The sequence below is a fragment of the Mustela lutreola genome, chromosome 4, assembly GCF_030435805.1.
Source record: "Mustela lutreola isolate mMusLut2 chromosome 4, mMusLut2.pri, whole genome shotgun sequence".
Classification (NCBI taxonomy): domain Eukaryota; kingdom Metazoa; phylum Chordata; class Mammalia; order Carnivora; family Mustelidae; genus Mustela; species Mustela lutreola.
Window position 1 is genome coordinate 49062501 of NC_081293.1, and position 17060 is coordinate 49079560.

Below are 17060 nucleotides of genomic sequence, written 5' to 3' on the forward strand. Positions count from 1 at the left end.
AATGCATCTAATTTTAAATATTGGAAGAGGCTATCTACCCATCTGCCTGCCTTTCCTTCATCGTAAGTGACTGGCAACAAACAGGTATTAAATAAGTGTATTGTGAAAGCTAAGCCCTCCTCATCCAACACAGTGGCTAGCTGTGATGCCCAGTGCCATCAAACACATGTCACAGAATCCACTCCCAGCTGCACTAGACCAGGAACCCCTGGAGAAGAGGAGCTGTATCTTATTCTTCCCACCATCCCCCAATTCCCAGCACCAGCTTTAGTACAGATTGGAGGAGTGAAGAAACAAATGAATGGGTTCCTTACACATGTCCAGCTCTGGAATGGTTCAGCTATGGTTATCATGAAAATGCATTCTCTAAGTTTGCACCTGTCGCCTAGGAGAGTCATGCGTAGGTATGGACTTGGACCAGGCCTTCTATCCACCTAAGATGGAACACTCCCACTGTGGATAATGTATGTGTATGTGATTGAGTCAGCACCCAGGGTGCCCAGCTTCCTGTGAGTCCTGGGAACAGATTCTCAGCTGGAACGCTGGCTCTCTACCAATCTCTTTCCATACACACACGCACACACATACAGGCAGCAGGGAAGGACGTGTCCAAGCTGGCCTCACCTAGAAAGTCCCAATCCTCCTAGACAGTTGGGTGGAGGCCAGGAGTTGGGGGTCCTGGACCAGGTCCCATGGGGATACCTTGGGGCCCAAAGGTGGGTCCTTTTCTCTGAGGGTATATCCTATCACGTGCAAAATGCCAATACCAACAGAGATGGATCCAACTAGACTGCCTATTCAAGTGGCCACATGGAATCTGGGAGCCAGATTCTATAAACTCAGAGACCAAGAAAGCAAAGGGAAGTCAAGGATTAAGGAGATTCAGAATTCAGACCAAGAGCTGAGCCCAGAGGAAGGTTAGGATACAGGAACTGGCCATGGGGTAGCAGCCTTACTCCAAAGAGCCTCCCATCATCATATGGCTCCCCCAGCCCACCTCCCCTAGGAGAGACATCATTATACTCACCTAGGATAGGAAAGTGGGAAGTGGGAAGATACCATGTGATCAGTCACCTCAACCTCTCATTCATCCTCTGGTGGGATGGATGGCAGGGGTGATGACCTGCTAAAGAGAGTCAGCCACAACTCCTTGCACATGGGAGACTGGGAGGACAGAGGCCCAAGAACACAGAAAGGAAACCAGCCTGTCTCTTACCATTTCCTCCCCACATATTAGATCCCAGGAGCATGGAAGTGCTTCAATTTCTCAGTGTACCCCATGCTATGCCATGCATCCATGTCTTTGTTCTCACTCTTCTCTTTCCACAGGATACCCTTCAAATATTTCTTACCCTGCCTGTTACTACAATTCAGGACTCGGCCCAAAGGTCATCCCCTCCAGAAAGTTCTTCCTGAGTGCCCAGGAGCTTAACGATTAGTGAGCTAACCCATGACAGCTCTCTACCCCCATGCTTGCCTTACCTCTTTACATTTCGTACCAAGAGTCTTTGTAGATGGATGGCCCTCACTGGGCCAAGAGCCCCTTGAGGGCAAGCACTATTCTCACTGGGCCAAGAGCTCCTTGAGGGCAAGCACTATTCTTTGCCATCACTAGATCGCCAGCATCTATCACACAGCTTGATGCTCTAGTGAGTGCTCCATCAGTGCTCGCTGAGCAAGTTCTTAATACACAGAAAACAGTGGTTTGGATCATGGAGAAGAGAGGGGAACGAGAGAGAAAGAGGCTGAATATAAGCATATCGAAATTTGGTCAGATCTCCAAGTGGAGACAGAGCCATGGAGAGAACTCAGGGCTGGTGACACATTTGGGGGTCTCCCATGTGGAGGTGGTAACTAAAGGCATGGGAGCAACTGGAGCTCTTTGGCTTGACAGGTAGCTTAGAGGGGAGGATAGAAACCCTCATGATGCTCCTAAAATTGTTCCTGTCATACACAAATCCTCTCCCTCAGTGTGTCTGCAGGATGTCAGCTGTGATTTTTACTGTTGCCCCAGACTGGTCATGGGGACATAGCTAAAAAGAAAGAAGTGTCAGTATCATAATCTAGAAAGTCACTAGTAGCAGACACCTCCCCAAAGGTTTTATCAAGAAACTGAAATAGGCCCTCTAACACTAGGCCTCAGTACAAACCATGACAGACAGACAGTCTACATAAGAGACAGGAGAGGAAGAAAAGAGGATCACTGGGGAAACTGGTCTCAGAGAGAACATACTGTTTCAATGAATGGGGCTCAAGAGATCCACTCATAGAAATGGGAGTTGGGGGTTGCCCACAAGAGGGGAAGCTGGCATTTCCCTCCCCAGCTGGATGCTTGCTGAGCTGCATTATCTGGAGCCCCACCTCACACTGCCAGGAGAGAGGAACCAAACCCAGGGAGGTAGTGATGCCAGATGAAGCTGACATGGGTCCCCTAGAGCCTGGGGATTTACATGAGCATAGAACAAGGCATCCACTTTCCCCGGGAGATCGCTCAAGATAGAAGGCTTGGAGGAGGAGCCCATAAAGAGGGCAGTGGGGTAGAGTGCTTAGGAAGAAAGAGTGCACCCACAGCGCGGATCAGAAGGCACAGTAGGCCTCAGCTGCCCCTGTGCAGACACATGGAGGTGTAGAGAGAGAGGGTGGGCCAGAGCCACAAGACAGCCCAAGAAATGCTGCCCCTCATTCCCCCCATAGAAAGGAGGCAAGTGTGCACCCTTCATGGGGCTGAAGATACCTGCCGCCTCTAAGGGCATCCTCAGGGACAGATGGCACTGGCATAAGCTAGACTCTGCCCCTAGGATGCCAGCTTGCCATCCACGCAGAGACCACCAGGTCAGCCATGGCAGCAAGCCGAAGTAGAGATGCCTCCCCCGCACACAGGGACCACTTCTCTAGGAAGCCTGCCTCCACAGCCCACTGTCCCTGCCCCCAAGAGGTGGGCCCCAAAGCTCTGCAACGGGAAGAGAAGCGAGAGCATGAACACTGCCCCCTCCTCACCTGCATCAGCAGGCCCAGCCTACAGTGGGCCAATGGGAGAGTTTCAGTTGAGACGCACACTGCAGTTCTGACCATTTAGCCATGGCCTCCGCTCCACGTAAGGTTAAGGGTAATTTGACAGAGTCCAACAGAAAGCAGTGACTAGAGAAACATCAAACCGCTGCACATCTCTATGCCACCAAGTTGACACTTGTCGATGAACCAGTCACACGGAGGTCAATGTGAAAGCCCTCCATAAACTGACGAATAAAGCAAAGTGGGAAGAGGTGGGAGCTCTTGGCCCCCCACCTCGGTTTCTCAAGAAGATAGAACTTAAGTCAAAACCTCCTCAGTCTTAATTACCAAACAAAAAAATAACCAGACGAGCTTCTCACTGTATGTCTTTATTTATACTGTCATCTGCTCCGGCATTTTAATATCCAACTTTCCGTTGGAAGACAGATGCCTGGATGTTCACACCCCGTTCTAATGGCTTAATACCCTGGGTACTGGAGCAGGGAGGGGGCTGCAAGGAAGGAGGGGGGATGAAAGCCACTGCCACATTGAGCACAACTTTGGAGCAAATGGGTTTGAATATTCATTAAACAACATTTAATTTAAACACCCAAACTCTGAAAGCAGCAACATATGGCCTGTTTTATTTTACATAAACTGAATAGGAGGTTGGGCCATTCGTTTCTGCAGACATAATGTTCATTACCAATGAAGAATGCTTCCCTTTGAGGACACCCCTGCGCTATACTGGGCCTACTGCCTCACGGCCCCCATGGGCTCAGGCGAGCCCACTCATGGTGGCACAGTAACATTAACCAAATCCCCATCACCCTTTAGGGGCAGATTAGGATTTCATTAAGGAAAAGAGAAGACTCTGAAGGCCTCCTGGCCCCTTGGTTTGTACTTGGGAAAGAGGATTGGCAGAATTCTCGTCCTCCTAGATTGGGCCTTCTTGGTGCCTGGAGGCTAGGTGGCAGCATCCAGATGGTGTGAGCCTGACCTCCTCTGCCTGTGCGTGCTGCCATGCACCAGTCACACCAGGCCCCAAGGCTCTGCCTAGAATCTACGATTGTGCACATTTCTACAGAAGTCTCTGAGTATAATGAGTTGTGTGTGAGCATACATGTACATGCCTGGGCATGCACTTTAGTGGGGTGGGCCCCATGTACTGCTTATGTGTATGTCCACGTGCACATATATGCAGTGTCTCTATGGGTGTGCCTACAGCTGTGTATGTGTGTCCATGTGCACACCAGGTCCATCTGGAGAGATACAATATGTCCTCTGTAACTCTGTGCAGGTAGAAAAATTCTAGTAGCTGTGCAAGTTCACACATCTACAATGCGTCTGAGTGACAATGTGAGTATGTGTATAAGGGGTTTTGCTTTTCTTTTTCTTTTTTCTTTTTTTTAAACAACGGTCACTCAGTGGTTCTTAACTTGGGACCCACAGACATCTCCCATGGCATCCGTGAACAGAGTGCTGGCGGGGGGGACATAAACTTGGATGGGGAAAAAAATGATATCTTTATTTCACTTACTTCTTTTTTTCATCATGAATACTGACAACAAACCCCAGCAGCCTGATCAGTTACAATAACTGTGTCACCAACAGAAATCAGAGATATTTTCATACAACACCCCAGATGTTACAGATCTCAGAATGTCCTTTATGCTCTCGATCGCTACTTTGAATTAAAAGGTATTAGACCTGCCACAAGATACTATTATCTCATTAATAAAGAAGCATATGATACTTCATTACAAATTATTTAATATTTTACTAAGTGTACTTGAACAGAATTGGTTTTCTTTTTTTTTTTTTTTTTTTTTTTTTTTTAAAGATTTTATTTATTTATTTGACAGAGGGAGATCACAAGTAGGCAGAGAGGCAGGCAGAGAGAGAGAGGAGGAAGCAGGCTCCCCGCCGAGCAGAGAGCCCGATGCGGGACTCGATCCCAGGACCCTGAGATCATGACCCGAGCCGAAGGCAGCGGCCCAACCCACTGAGCCACCCAGGCGCCCCCAGAATTGGTTTTCTTTATAAGCTGATGTATTTCATGCATTTAGAAATATTCTGGGAGGAAGACCCTTAGTCAACAGCCCACCCAGGGGTGAAGAAAAGGTAAAGGACCCTCTGTGGGGGGATGGAAGGAGCCACCTGTGGTCCAGGAGGCATTCACAAGACATCACATGGACAGGACTACAGAACCCTGGCAGGGGTGGAACCAGCATCTTCTGAGGGAAACCCTCCTGAAGTGGCATGTGTCCACAAGGGAAGAGGGGCTAAAAAGCCAGTAACCCTCTAAAAAAGACAGCTATCTCTCCATAGTCCCAGAGTCCCACAGTCCCTGTGCCAGACATGCAGACAGCCCAAGCTGGCATCTCCTTGACACTACCCCTCCAGGACTATGGGATAGGCTTCTTGAGGAGCAGCGACTTGCACAGGGCTGTGGAACATGCTCCCAATGAACAGCCACACCAGGCTCCCCATCCCCACCCATGGCTCCTCATCACTGCCTATCCACCCAAGTATCAGTTGGGCTTCCTTCAATGACCAAGACAGAAAAGCCAACTCAAACTCCCTCACACGAGAGACAGCATTCATTAGCCTCCCTAACTAGAGTCCAGGTCAAAGGGTGCTTCGGGTAGGTTTGAACAGGGGTCTGCCCTGCTCCAAATCTCAACTTTGTCCTCGGGCTGGCTTTCCTCATGGTAACAAAATGTGTAGAGTGGTTCTAAGTTTCATTTCTGCCAATTGCACCACATGGATCAGGAGAGATCTCTTCCCAGCCATCAAGGGGAAGCCTTCCCACCAACTGCAACTGGCCTAACCTCCCTCAGCTGCTTTGGCCAGGGGCAATTCCGTGCACCAATCGTTTTAGGTCTGGGTCACTGCACGTCACCAAGCCATTACTATTCCAGGAGCCAATGCCATACTTTTATTAGCTTAGGCCAGTGAAGGCCCATTCCCCCCACCCCCAAGAAAAACAAGTGGGCAGAGTGGTAAGGGGATAAAATGAATGCCTAGTGAGGTGACTGGAAGATCCTCTAACATCTGTCTTTCTGTGAACTGCTAGCAGGCATCTCAGCTTCCAACTGAACCAGCAGTGCTGGGGCAGGGGCCATCTCATGCATATTCACCAGTCCCATAGTGACCACTGAGAAAAGCACTTTGTATGTGCCAAGTCACCATGACATGCCCTCAATCAGCCACTGAGTACACTAGCAGCGCCTCTCAGTCACTGCCACACCACCTGAGGGGGCTCCCCTCTCCCAGAGACCAGAGCTCTTCAATAAGATACTGTCTGGGAGACAGGAAGGCTCGGGAATTCCTTTCACAGGCCTCAGCTTCCCCACACGATCAAAGAGGGAACTGGACAAACTAAACCTCAAAGTGCTTCTCAATTGACAGTGTGCACATTACAGCAAGGGCAAGAGGAGTTTTGTAGACCCAAGAACCCCCACCATCTCCTGTCAGAGATTCTGCCACAGCCTCCTAGCTGGTTTTGCCACTCCACTCACACCCCCGAGAACAATCTGCTCGCCATACAGCCACCATTCAGTTGGTCAGTGAGTCATTCAGCAAATATTTACTTCTCCTCCTGGCTACCAGGCATTATTCTAATCACGGGGGATATAGCAATGATGTACACACAGGAAAAAAAAAATTTTGTTTTGTGAACACACACACACACACCCCCTGCCTTCATGAAGCTTCCTTTCTAGACAGAATGTAGTCAAGAAATGAGGAAACAGGGGCACCTGGGTGCCTCAATGGGTTAAGCCTCTGCCCTTCAGCTCAGGTCATGATCTCAGGGTCCTGGGATCAAGCCCTGCATTGGGCTCTCTGCTCATCTGGAAGCCTGCTTCTCCCTCTCTCTCTGCCTGCCTCTCTGCCTATTTGTGATCTCTCTCTCTGTCAAATAAATAAATAAAATCTTTTTAAAAAGAAGAGAAATGAGAAGACAAAAGATGTGAATGCTGAGGAGAAAACACCAAAGTCAAGAAGAAAACTTGAAGATTACAATCTTTGATAAAGTGGTCGGAGAAGGCATCTCTGAGAAGGAAACACTTGAATGAAGATCAGATGAAAAGGAGAGCATGACCCGCAAGGTTAGCTGGGACAAGAGTGGGCCAGGCTGAGGGAAGAACACATGCAAAGGTCCTGGAGCAGGAACAGGGCTGACAGGCTGCAGGAGCAGAGCTAGTGGCTGGGAGGGAGATGGGAAACCAGGTTGCAGGCTATGTGGATGATGAAGAGACTTTGGCATCTCTTTAAGTGACATGTATAGCCCCTGGGGGGCTTCTGAACAAGAATGACCTCATGCATCTCTCATTCTCACAGCGCACTCCAGTTGCTGCATGGAGAATACATCTAAGGGGTAAAGGTGTAATCAGGAGTGCCCTGAAGTGCCACAGCAGGAACAGGGTGAGAAATGTGCAAGCTGTGATCAGAGAAGCCACCAAAGTGGTGAGAAACAATCAGGTTCAGGATAGATCATTTGAAGGAAAAGCCAGAAGATGTGGAGATGAACTGGACATGGGAGTGAAAGTGGAGGCTATGTGCCATCCATGGGTGGGGGCAGCCAGCAGAGACTAGGAGAAGCAGGACTACTAGGGCCTCGATTTCTTGCCAGTGCCCTCTGTGAGAGGCACATCTGATGCACCATTCCTCTGCAAAAATTTTCCAGGGGCTTCCCCTTGCCCTCTAAGTCAAGTCCAACCTGGAAACACCTGCTACAGCCCCTTCATGGGCCAACCCCTCCCACCCTTTTGGCCACATTTCTATACGCTCCCCATTCCTGGCTCTCCTACCTCCTACAAATCCACCTACCTTCTCTTGCCTCTATCTTGGCATCTGCTCATCTCTCTTCCTGAAAAATTCCTCACCTGCTTACAACTCCAAGCCCCAGTCACCTCATCTGCAAAAGGGGGAAGCAGAGTATAGTACCCAAAGACTTGCAAGAGACCTTCCAGCTGCCAACAATCTGCAGTCTGTGGCCAAGAGTTTCCGGGTCCTCCCTTGCCCGGGCCCAGGAAGATCAGCAGCAGAGGTGCACCAAGAGTGTCCCCGATACAGGCTGCAGTCTTCACCAAGGGCCTGCCTGGAGGACAGAACCAGGCTTGAAGAGGAAGAGCATGGAACAGATGTAGAAGAGCCTGAGTAGAGGTAGAAGCAACAAACAGCACAATCTGAAGTAGACAGGAGACCCAAAGCCAATATGCTGTGGTACAAGCAGAGCCCTCCACCTGGGGCACTGTTCCCTTCCATCCCTGCTCGTCCTTCAAAGCCCCTGGTGTAACTCGGCTCAAATCCCCTCTCCCTGAGGAAACCTTCCTGCTGTCTCTGGACCTTCCAGCTCTGCAAGCCAGCTGGTGGTAGACACATCAGTCTTCCCTCTCACCTCTATGCTCATCCACTCCCACTCCTGACAGAGTCCACTTGGAGACTCACACACCACGGTGTATCTTAAAGCTTTTCTTGGAATCAGATCACTAATATACTTTGTGTAAGGTATGAGCTTCCTGCCAAGGCAACACATCCTTTGTCCCACGCGGAACCTGGTCTTTGTGCGGGGAATAAGCCAGAGGGCCTGTGATTAGGGCCATAACACCAGCCCCTGGCCTGCACCTAAGCCAGCCATCTCCTCTCACCTTCAGGATGTGGAGAAGCCAGAGACTCTTCCCTCACCCTCCCTCACCTTCCGCCCAGGGATGTTATGAGAATTAATGGGATAACAGATGAAGTGCCTCCAAGGAAACGGGCTACATAAATCCAAAGTGTTGTTATTAAATTCCAAATTTAGCCCTCGGGATCAGTGAGACATGACAGATCTGGGCTGGGAGCAATCCCAGCTGTGTGGACAGGAAGTCCCCATAAAATCAGAGGCCATAATATACAGCCTCTGGGGGTCAAAGAAAACCCTAAAAAAATCCCCCAGGCTTACACCTTGTAGAAGGCCCAAAGAGCCTCTATAGCAACCCCACAAAGTAAGCAGCTAGACTCTGCTGTACAACAGCAGTGACAAGAAGCTCACTACTCCCAAAGTTAGCTCCTGCCCTCTTCCATTAGCTCTGGGTTTCAAAAATTTCCTCCTGTCCAGCCACACCAGTGAGCCATATTTTCCACACTCCGGGACAAATCTCACCCTTTTCCACATTATAGCCCTTAACCAATAACACCTATCTCTGCTCATTTCCAGCTAAATACCTCCAGACCACACTAGATATCATCCTGATACTCTTTCTGAAAGCTCGGCTTCACAGCTTCCAAAAATAACGTAACCCCAAGAAGCAATCCAACAGGACAGGGCAAAAGAGAACTCACTACTCCTTCAGTCTAGGTGCCCACTTCCTATGGAGCAGCTGGAGGCAACAATCTGTGCTTTTTTTAGCATCCAAATCACACCATGAAATCATATAATCTCCATTTAAGTTTCAGGCCATAATTCCTGCCACACTATCTATCTGGCTAGTTATGGTCCTGAAGGACCCCAGAAATGACACCCAAACTAGGTGGGTGGGCCTCCGGGGAGCAGAGAACCACCACAGGCATGAATGCAGCCTTTGGAGCCAACACTGACCTAAATTCAAGGCCCAGCTCTGCCACTGACTGAACAACCTTCAGCAAATGACTAAAATCCTGAGTTCCAATTTGTTTATCTCTGAGATGAGGACAATAATGTTCACCTTGCAGAAGTCTGGTGAGGACACAAGAGAATATATACAAGGTGCCTAGCACACTGAGCACTAGATACTCAATAAAAGGCATTATTGTTACATCCAAAGTCTCACAGGAGCCCTGACAGGAGTTTCCAAAGACAGAAAATCCAGGAAGTGACAGCACAGTCCACTGAGTTTCAGTGGGTTCAGTGGGTGCCAATGAGTAATGAATAATCTTTTCAACAAGTTTTACGAGAATGAATAGTCACATGAAAAAGAATGAAGTCAGACCCCTTCCTCACACCGTATATAAAAATTAACTCCAAATAGATCATAGACCTAAATGTAAAAGCTAAAACTATTAAATCTTTAGAAGAAACCAAAGGAGTAAATCTTCATGATCTTTCGGTTAAGCAATAGTTTTTTAGATTTAACAACAAAAACAGAAGTGACAAAAGAAAAAAATAGATAACCATCAAAATGTAAAACATTTGCCTTTTAAAGGGCACCATCAAGGAGCACCTAGCTGACGGTCCATAGAACTTGTATGCGGCTTTTGATCTCAGGGTTGTGAGTCTGAGCCCCACGCTGGGTATAGGATTTACTTAAAAATAAAATATTTTAATTTTTTAAAAAATAAACAACACCATTAGAAAGTGAAAAGACAGGCGTGCCTGGGTGGCTCAGTGGGTTAAGCCTCTGCCTTTGGCTCAGGTCATGATCCCAGGGTCCTGGGATTGAGTCCCGCATTGGGCTCTCTGCTCCTCGGGGAGCCTGCTTCCTCCAATCTCTCTGCCTGCCTCTCTGTCTATTTGCGATCTGTCAAATAAATAAATAAAATCTTTAAAAAAAAAAAAAAAAGAAAGAAAGAAAGAAAAGAAAGTGAAAAGACAACCCACAGAATGGGGAAAAAATTTTGCAAACCATTTACCAGATAAGACTTTGATCTTATATATATGAGGAACACTTCGAGCAATAAAAAAACAATCCAATTTTAAAATGAGTTAAAGACTTTCTAAAGACATAGAAATAGCCAATAAACACATGAAAAGATCCTCAACACCACTAGTTAGTAGGCAATGCAAATCAGAACCATAATGAGATACCACTTCACACCTACTTGCATGGCTAAAATCAAAGATACAGATAATAGTAGGTGTCGACAAGGATGCAGAGAAATTAGAACTCTCATACACTGCTGGCAGGAACAGAAAATGGTGCTTCCTCTGTGGAAAATAGTCAGGGAATGCCTCAAATGTTAGAGTTACCAAGTGACCCAGCAATTCTACTCCTTGGTATATATCCAGAGAAATGAAAATGTGCATCCACACAAAAACTTACACATGAATGTTGACAGCACCAGAATTATTTATACCAGTCAAAAAGTAGAAACAGTTCAAATGTCCTTCAACTGAAGAACGAATTAAGTCTTCAGTCCTTCAACTGAAGAACGAACAACCACACAATGAAACAGTATTTGACAATGAAAAGGAACAAAGAACCACTGCATGCCACATGAACTTGGAGAACCTCGTGCTCAGTGAGAGAAGCCTGTCATAAAGTCCTGCACATGATAGGATTCCACTTACATAAAATGTCCAGAAGAAGCTCACCCACAGAGACTTTCAAGCAGATGAGTGGTTGTCAGAGGCTGAGAGAGGGAGAGACTGCTCATGGGTAAGAGATTTCTTTTTTGGAGTGATAACATTCTCTGTGAATATACTAAAAATAACTGAGTTGTACACCTCATAAGGTGAATTTTATGGCATGTAAATTGTCTCAATAAAGCTGTATTTTTTAAAAGGAATGAAATATTGATACATGCTATAATACGAAGACTGAAAACATGTTAAGTGAAAAAACCAGTCACGAAAAGGTCACCTATTGTATAATTCCATTTACAGGAAATGAAAATGTCCAGAACAGGCAAATCTATAAAAAGAGAAAGTAGGAGCATCTGGGTGGCTCAGTCAGCTGAAGGTCTGCCTTGGGCTCAGGCATGAACCCATGCTCAGCAGAGAGCCTGCTTCTCCCTCTCCCTCTGCTGCTCCCCGCTTGTGCATGCTCTTGCACTCTGTCTCTCTGACAATTAAATAAATAAAATTTTTAAGAAAAAGAGAGAGAGAAAGTATACCAGTGGTTACCAAGGGTTGGGGAGTAGAGACGGGGGGAAACAGGGCATGACTCCTAAGGAGCACAGGGTTTCATTCTGGCACAACGAAAGTGTTCAAAAACTAGGTGGTGGTGATTAGGTGCTAGATTCTGTGAATATACTGAAGCTCACTGAATTATACTCTGAAAGGATGACTATTATGGTATATGAATTATGAATAAAGTAGTTTTTAAAAAGAATTTTTTTTTTTTTTAAATGGCAACATGGGGTGGTCTGGAAGTGATGTGGAGAAAAGGCAGAAGTCTTAGCAACATGAGGGACGGCTGCTGTGGACCCCTCAGCAGCCCTCTCTCCTCACTGCCTCTCTGCCTCAGTTAAGTGAAGACGGATCCATGAGCTGGCAGGACCAGGGAGGGACCCCTGTCCTGAGTGGGCCAGTCAGTGTCACAGTCCTGTGAAGTGATAAGTAGGATGCAGGGTCTAATGAATGGTACTGAATGCCTGGAGTGGGAAGCAATGGAAAGGGCAGCTGTGAGAAAGAAAGGAGAGCGTAAAAAGCTGCCTGGAAAGAGAGTGGGAGTGAACTCAGAGAAGGTGAAGGAAGGAGGGAAGAACTGATTTCTTAATCCTGATAACAGGGAGGCCACCTAGGACTACCTACACCTTGGTTTTTAAACCTCTCAGCTTTCCAGTAAATTCCTTTTGCTTGGGAGACCCCTGTTCAAAGAGTCCCCATGATGCATCCATTACCTTCTTCCTGCCATGGCAGAGACTTGTAGCTATCCCCCAAAGCCATTCTCCCCACCTTTCCCCCAACTAGAGCTAGCCTACATTTCCCAGCCCTCTTGCAATTAGGTATGCCAGGAGACTGAGAGCCAGCTAATGTGACAGGAACAGAACTGATGTGGGTGACTTCTGGTCAGGTTGTAGAGAATGGGTGCCTCTCCTCCACATTTTCCCCATTCTGCCAGGCAGATACAGGAGACCATGAGGCCCTAAAGATGGCGAAGGCACAAAATAGGAGGAGCCCGGGTTCCTGACTCACCACCTGCAAGGGACAGCTTCCCGCTGACCTGGAATACCCCCACCGTAATTGGCAACCATTTACGAAATGGAGCCAACACTGTGATTAGCAAAGCAGAGGAAATGTCTAGGTCTTCGTGACACTGTTGATCTGCTGCATCCATCAACCCTGAACACCTCTTTGCATCTAGATGGCTTCTTATGTAAGCAAATAAATGTCCTCATTGTTCAAGACACTTTAAGAGGAGCTCTCAGTGTTCTGTAGCTTCAGCTTCAGCCTTCAGGCCTCTTACCTAATACACCACCTAAACCAGAGACAAAGCCAGCTCAGGGAGCAACAGTAGGCATCTCAACTCTTAGCTTCTCAGGGAGCACTTGTGTACCAGTCTGCAAGACAGCAGAGGGCAATGAGGTGAACAGCACGGAAAAGTGCCCCAGACAAGACTGCAGTGCTTTGTAACCTTAACAAGAGAAGAATGGTATTGAGAAAACGAGCAGCCACTTGCAAAAGAATAAAATTAGACCTCTATCTAACACTGTGCACTTAAGACAAAAATCAACTCAAAGTGAATTAAAGACTTGATGGTAAGACCCAAAACCATAAAACTCCTAGAAGAAAACCTAGTGGGTAAGCACCTTGATATTAGTGGTGGCAATGATTGTTTGGACTCAACACCAAAAGTAAAAGCAACAAAAGCAAAAATAAACAAGTGGAACTACATCAAATTAGCAATGGAAACCATCAACAAAATGAAAATGCAACCAATGGAATGGGAGAAAATATTTGCAAATCATGTATCTGATAAGAGGTTAATATCCAAAATATATAAAGAACTCCTACAACTCGACAGCAAAAGCAAAACAAAACAACAAAAAAAACACAATCCAATTTAAAAACAGACAGAGGAACTGCATAGGCATTCCTCCCAAAGAAGACATACAAATGGTTGATACATGAAAAGGCGTTCAACTCACTAATCATCAAGGAAATGCAAACCAAACCAAACCACAATGACATATCACCTCAGAATGGCTATCATCAAAAAGACAAGAGTCTGAGGCACCTGGGTGGCTCAGATGGTTGAGCATCCACCTTTGGCTCAGGTAATGATCTCCAGGTCCTGTGATCAAGCCCCGTGTCAGGCTCCCAGCTCAGGTGGGAGTCTGCTTCTCCCTCTCCCTCGGCCTCTCCCCCTGTCTCTCCCCACTGCTTGTGCTCTTTCTCTCTCTCTAATGAATAAAGTCTTTAAAAAAAAAAAAAAAAAAAAAGAGAGAGAGACAACAGTTAAGTGTTGGCAAGGATATGGAGAAAAGGGAACTCTGCACTGTCGGTGAGAATGAAAACTGCTGCAGCCACTCTGGAAAAAAAGTATGGGGTTTTCTTAAAAACCTAAAATTAGAACTACTCTATGATCCAGCAATCCCATTCACAGGTATGCATCCAAAGGAAATGAAATTACTTTCTTGAAGCAGTATCTGCATTCCCATGTTCACTGAAGCATTATCAGCAGCTAAGACATGGGAATAACCTAAGTACCCGTGCACAGATGAATGAGTAAAGAAAGTGTGGAAGACAAATACACACAATGGAATATTATTCAGCCACTAAAAATGGAGGAAATCTTGCCATTTGAGACAACATGGATGGGCTTGAGGGCACTATGGTGGCATTAGAGCAAGAAAATACTGTATGATCTCACTTCCATGTAGAATCTAAAAAAAAAACCCAAACTCAGAGAAACAGAACAGATTGGTGGTTTCCAGAGGCAGGGGGTAGGGAGTATAGGAAACTGGTAAAGGCAATCAAAAGGTGCAAACTTCCAGTTATAAAAATATGCCCTGGGGATGTCATGGACAGCATAGTGACTATAATTAACGATACTTTATTGTGTATTTGAAAGTTGCTAAGTCTTAAAAGCTCTCATCACAAGAAAAAGAAAACTTATAACTCGAGGCGAAGGATTTTAACTCAACTTACTGTGATGATCATTTCACAACATATACATGTATCAAATATGCTGGACACCTTAAACTAATCATATTAGATGTCAGTATTAGCTCAATAAAATGGAGAAGTGAGAACCAAAGGATGTTTTGGTTTTTTGTCTTAAGAGAAGGAAGAAATGACTCCTGAGTAGCAAATGGCTCCTTCTGTTGTTGGAAGGAAAGTGAGCTCAAGGTGAAAAGGCCCAAAGCTCAGTCCTCTGCCCACCACTGTTGAGCTGTGTGAGCTGGGGAAAGTCACTCTGTGCCTTCATGGCCTCATTCATAAACAGAAGAAAATGCAGTGATACCTGCCTACAAAATGGAGGGGCCAGATCAGCTAAAGAACTTTCTTCCTCCACAGAGCCTTGCCAGAAATATGCATCTTGTTTAAGACTTTTCCTCCATGAACAAGAGATGCAGTTCAATGATGTTCGCCTATGAGCTGCACAATTTCTAACCAAACTTTCTAACATCCTAGAGGATGGGAGCCAGCACAGTGCTGGACTCAGAGCCTCCCTTGACTCCCCCACGGCCCTGTGATATGAAGGTCTACAGCCCTTTGAAAACACAATTCCAGAGATTAACGCCCAGGCACAGCATCTCGATACAGTGAGCTGTAGTAGGCCAGTCCGTGGATTAATGAGGTGAATGCTGAACCCCCCTCCGCTGTGACAGACCCTCCCTCCGAGGCAATGTATATTCGGAATGCACACTGCAGCTGAGAAAGGGTGTAAATCTTTCCTTCTTCCAAGAAACGCAGAATAGAAATCTATAGCAAACGTAACATCTAGAGATCTGTACTTTTTTAAAAAATCCAATTTGATAAGTTCCACCTTACTGCCTTGCACCAAGTCCCTGGCAAGGCTTACTTAAGTGGATACAGGAGATGGATGTCTTCCAGCAGGGCTTGCAGCTGTCCTGCAATCCAAGATCCTTGAGTAGGACAAGTCTGTCTTCTGGTTCCCCAGGACAAAATTTTATGAAAGGTACTGAAAGCCACCACTCTCAGTGTCACTCCCTCATCCTAGAGAGTAGGGAACTGATGCCCACAGGAGAAAAGGGACTTGCCTGAGGTCAGGAAGTATGGCTGAGACAGAGCTAAGGCCTGAATAAGGTCTTGGACCCCGTACTCTGGCATCCCACCCAAACCATTCAAGAACTGAACCAAGCCATCACACTATAGGGAGAACAATGAATCATAATCAGGCCAGTAGGATTCAAGTGTTCTTCCTCCCAAATAAATTGCAAGCCCCTTGGCTGGGGCAGCTTACAAAGGAGGAATGCTATTTGCACTGGATCTGCAGAAACACTGCAGCACGGATGGGTAGCCACCACCAAGCGCATGTGAACAGCAGAAAGCCCTGCCGGTTCAGCTTCCCTACGAAGGCCGAATCCTATAAACAAGATTACCACCCCCATTAGACCTTCTCTGAGAAGAAAGAGTGACCTCTCCAGTTGATGTGGCATCAGGCTTTTTTCATGCTTCCGCAAGGATAGCAGCCAGGACAACAAAGCAGGCAGCTTCCAAGTCTGTGCCCACAGTGCCCCCTCGTGGGAGTCTTTGTGGCTCATCAGACCTCTTCATGCCACCAAAGCAAAGGCCAGTGATTGGAGCAGTCCATAGCACCACCCTTCCTTGGGGAGCTGCCAGCCCCTCTGGAATGTCCTCCCCTTCCCCTAACTCAGTGAGTGGTTCTCAAACTTCAGTCTGCATCAAAATGGCTTGGAGGACTTGTTAAAACACAGGTTGCTGGGAACCCGCCCAGTTTCTGATTCTGTAGTTCTGGGGTGGGGCCCGAGATTTTACATTTCTAACAAGTTCTCAAGTGATGCTGACAACAGCCTGTTCAGACTCACTGCCTCTCCTAATCTCTCTGCATCCATCAAGGCTCAGCACAAATTCTAGCTCTTTGAGATGTTCCACAAATGTCCCCAGGCCTATCATACAATGTCAAAGCTATGTAACTTTGATCAAGTTCCTTAAGCTCTTTGAGCCTGTCTCATCTGTAAAATGTGGGTTAGTAGCTCCCTCATAGAGTAGCTACAAAGGGCAAATGAGATACAGATATACCCCTCAAAAAACCTACATTAGCACCTGTTTCTACTAACCAAAAGAAATCCAAAGAGGATTTTCACTTTTGCAGGGGAAAAAAAAAAAAAAAAAGGGAAAATAACATTGTTTTGCAGCGCTCCCTGAGCAGCAAGAGGCACCACAAGCCCCTGGCCCCAAAATACACTCAGCATCTCGGCATCAAGACGCTATAGCTGTGAACGGTATTGTG